Genomic DNA, 4403 nt, shown 5'->3' with positions numbered 1-4403 from the left:
CTCCACAAGTGTCACAAACTTTTTGAAAACACTAAACGCTTCATCCTTGTGCTTGAGAAAGTAAACCCATACTTTCCTCGAGTAATCATCTATAAATGTCATAAAGTAAGAAGCTCCCCCTAGAGATAGGTTAGGCATAGGTCCACACAAATCACTATGAACAAGTGCCAACTGTGTATCTCTTCTACTGCTTCTATGCTTATGTGGCTGCTGTGTTTGCTTACCATATAGACAATGTTCACAGAATTCAAAATCATTAAATGACAAGCCAGGCAAATAACCAGAACAAGACAAGATTTCCATTCCCTTCTTGGACATATGTTCTAACCGGCTATGCCACAAAGAAATGTTTGGCTGCTCGGTTACATTGATTACATTTTTAGAGACATTTGATACATAAATCATGTAAAGTCCTCCAGACTTTACTCCATGTGCTACTGTCATAGAACCCTTGGATATCTTCCACATGTTCTGTCCAAAAGTGGTGACGTAGCCAGCATCATCAAGTAAACTTGTGCTGATCAAGCTCTTTGTAATTGCGGGAACATGTCTCACATTCTTCAGCGTGAAAGAAGAGCCATTCTGAAACTTCAATTGAACATCTCCAACACCTAAGATCTCACATGTCTGCCCATTGCCTAGCCGAACATGATCTTTAGTGGTCACATAAGAGGTAAACCACTCCTTGTTTGGAGACACATGAAGTGATGCCCCTGAGTCTATAATCCAGTCACTCAGTGCATTTCCATTAGATGTTGTAAGAAGAGCTGAGTCCATTATATTCTTCAAGAAGTAGATGTCTCCTGACACTAGACTGTCATCCTCTGCAACACTGTTTGTCACATTTATTTCTTGAATCTTCACTGAGGACTTGTTCTTCTCACCATGGTCTTCAGCTTTCTCTTTGCCTTTTTCTGCTTTCCATTCTCTACAGTCTCTTTTCATGTGACCCTTCTTGCCACAATGGTAGCATTCTATGTCACTCTTGCCTTTAGCACTGCGGGACTTGCTACGAGACTGATTCCTCTTTCCACCTTTGTACTTTTCTTTGGTCCTTCCCCTGACAACTAAGGCTGTTCCTTTGCCTTTGTCCATTGTCTTTCTATTGGTTTCTTTAGGAAGCAGACTTCCTTCTACACCTGCTATGTTCAAACCATCTGGAGGTGCAGAATTACTCAAAGCTGTGCGAAAAGTGTCCCAACTTTCCGGCAATGTGATCAACAGGAACATAGCTCTAACAGGTTCATCAAACTTGACACCTTGAGCTGACAACTGGCTATAGATTGTGTTGAATTCATTCAGATGATTGGACATAGGTGTCCCTTCTTTCATCTTCAAGTCAACAAGCTTCTTAAGCCAGTATACCTGTGAAGCTGCACTCTGCTTCTCATAAAGATCACTCAGCTTTAACCATGCTTGATAAGCCGACATCTCGTCTGCTACATTGAAGTAAACGCTTTCTGCCAAAGTCAGCATAATGGTAGAAAGTGCCAATTCATCCATTTCGCTCCATTCATCTTCGTCCATATCTTCTGGTTTTATCCCCTTGAGCTTTATAGGTTTTATCTGCTTCTTTTGTACCAACACGTGCCAAATCTGCTTCTTCCACAATGGGAAATTGGTTCCATCCAGTTTCTTGATATTGTAAAGAGCAGTGTCCTGTGATCCAGCCATAGCTACGCTTCACAGTAGTTTACTTTCCTGGGAAAAATTCGGCAGAGTTTCCCCTGTAAACTGACCTCTGAACCAATATCAACCTGTCAAATGAACCAAGAAAGCTTCAGATTCTGCAGAAATTTCGTCAGAGTCACCTTTGTAAAATGGCTCTGGTGTACTCAAAAACAGACCAAAAACAGCTCAAAAAACCACTATCTCTCTAACACTGTAAGCTATGCGTAAACCTGTACTGTCTCTCACTGTCCTGTCACTGTCCTGTAAGCATAGACTGCGACAATGCCTCAACGGCAGTAAAGCAAAGATGCAATCCCAACTGTCTAACTCACAGTCAATACATCCTAGCTGCCTATCTAAGGGTTTTCGAGGGATCGCTCCAAGACCTGTCATCGAAAGGATCTCAACATTCAAGAATCCCCCAGCTCAATAAAACCTCACTCGACCCTCAACAAAGGCTGCAGTAAATCTGACAGTACATAGACTTCCCACAAAGTCATACATCCACAAATTTCCCACTGTATGCTGTAACCGTTGCAGCGGTTGTTTGCTGCGTGACTCACAGCCAGCAAACCCTCAACAGACATACATAATCTCTGACAATACATCCCATGTGGAAGTACCTGCAATGTCAGGATGAAATCTGGAATATCAAGCAGCAAACACAATCTACCTGATGAACTAGTGGATGTCGCCTACAGTCTGTGTGTAGGTGCGCCCGTGTCGTATGTGACACGCCTCCAAGAACTGTGAGTCGTCCTTCGTTGTGTAGACAGCCACAAATCAGCACTCTGGAAGTGCAGATATCCTCATGCAGTCGTAGGCCAAAACCCCAAATTTGCAGAGTCGGATCTGCAACCGCCGAGACCACGTAGTCGAAAATGGCCTGCGCAGAACTCTGTCGAAGCCGGAACGGTGGTCGAGATGACCTCAGAATGAAATTCTGAGAACACCAAGCCCTTCGGGCTTACCCACAGGATTTGGGGTCGTGTCTTCGCCTGTCGAATCTCACTCCAATCTGAGCAGGTGACTCTAGCTTCCTGCAGTGCTGCCCCGAGCCTCGATCCGAGCTCTGATACCAGTTGAAGGAGTACGAGCGGAAGTGCGACGCGAGAGAGGGTGCGAGAAGAAGAGCACGACGATATGGTGAACTCGCTCTACTGTAATGTGTAGAGCATAGTGAGTTCTTATTAGGTTTTTACAAAAGAATATGTGTACATACCTGGCGGCCCGCCCACTTACCTGGGCTACCACATTGGGCTTTATACCCCAACAGTTAGGGCGTAAGTGACTTGTGAGGTGTTAAAAGCGTAAACTAGTCCGTGTGTAGCAGTAAAGCGTTTTTCTACTCATGAATACAAAAACCCCATAGGATGTGTAGGAGTAGGGTAAGTAGAACTTGTGATTGAGATCTAGAGCTGACTATCATAGGATAGATTTGCTTGTTTGCTTGTTTGCATTTGCAATCTTAAGAAGTGAATTTAGGAAGAGAATTGCATAAACAAGCATCAGTGGTTGATTGAATATGGTTGGATGTTGTTGGGCATAAAAGAATACATCTGCAAGAGATCTGTGTGAGAAAATTGCAAATTTTCAACAGCAAACATTATACACATATAATGTCTTAGGACATGACATGAGACAAAATATGGCAAACAGAGTACACCAGAATGTTGTAGAGGGGTATTTTACCCTAAATGCAAATTGAGACCAAGGCTTTGACCAACCGTTGATACCCAAAAGACAAGAGCCAAAAAATAAAAAACAGAAAACTAGAGAACCGGTGATTTTGAGCACATCTGTTTGCATAGAAATTGGTAAAGTTGTTGAAAATCATTGCTAAGAACTTGTGGAAGCCTGTGAGTAAAATTTGGACAAAAACTCATCAGTAGACATCATACGCGTATGATGTCTCAAGGGGTGATTTGGCAGTCAAAGTGACTTCATACTCACATTCTGCATATTGTGTGTGGCACATTCACCAAGTTTCACCTCATTTGGGCAACCAAGTTAAGAATTGAGTGCATATTACTCTTTTCAAGAAGTTCTTGGGTAAAAAGTAGTGAAATGATACAACTATGAGATTCAAAATTGGTTGTAAGCACATAGGCATCTTGCACATATCAAAGGGCAGATGTGGAAGAAATAGAACTCTATTCAGGGCAAAAAGACATCATACGCGTATAATGTCTCTTTGGTCAGGATTGAGTCAAATTGTGCATATGAGTGTACCCTTGTGATCTATAACAGACAATGAGCACATAGAACCAATTTCGTCAAGTGGAAAGCACTGTTGGAGCTAAAAAGTGCCAAAAGACGGTTTGAGGCAAGTGTATGACTGCATTGCTCATATCTAGCACAAAAAGGATTGAAACTGAGTTTGAAAATCTTTTGAGAGTTGCTTGCATGGTAGAGAATATATGGAGGCCAGATAGACATCATATCTGTATGATGTCTCAAGTGCATATTTAGAGACCAAAGCTGACTTTAGGGTTAACCTAGGGGTCAAGCACCTCAAGGAAAGCTTAAGGACCCTGTCATAATAACTAATATCTAATTCTCTTAAATGATTTTCTTATGTTAAACTAATCATTTAATATGGAGAAGTACCAGTGGAGAAAAAGCTAGAATATTGGTTAAGCTGACAGACCGGCCACACTAGGGATCCAAAGGAGGGAAGATAGGGATCCAAAGGGGGGGCCATCTGTAAAAGAGCAATGTGCAACAATGGG

This window comes from Adiantum capillus-veneris, chromosome 22, assembly GCF_014529385.1.
Source record: "Adiantum capillus-veneris isolate H3 chromosome 22, ASM1452938v2, whole genome shotgun sequence".
Lineage (NCBI taxonomy): Eukaryota > Viridiplantae > Streptophyta > Polypodiopsida > Polypodiales > Pteridaceae > Adiantum > Adiantum capillus-veneris.
Note: the sequence above shows the minus strand (reverse complement) of the source record.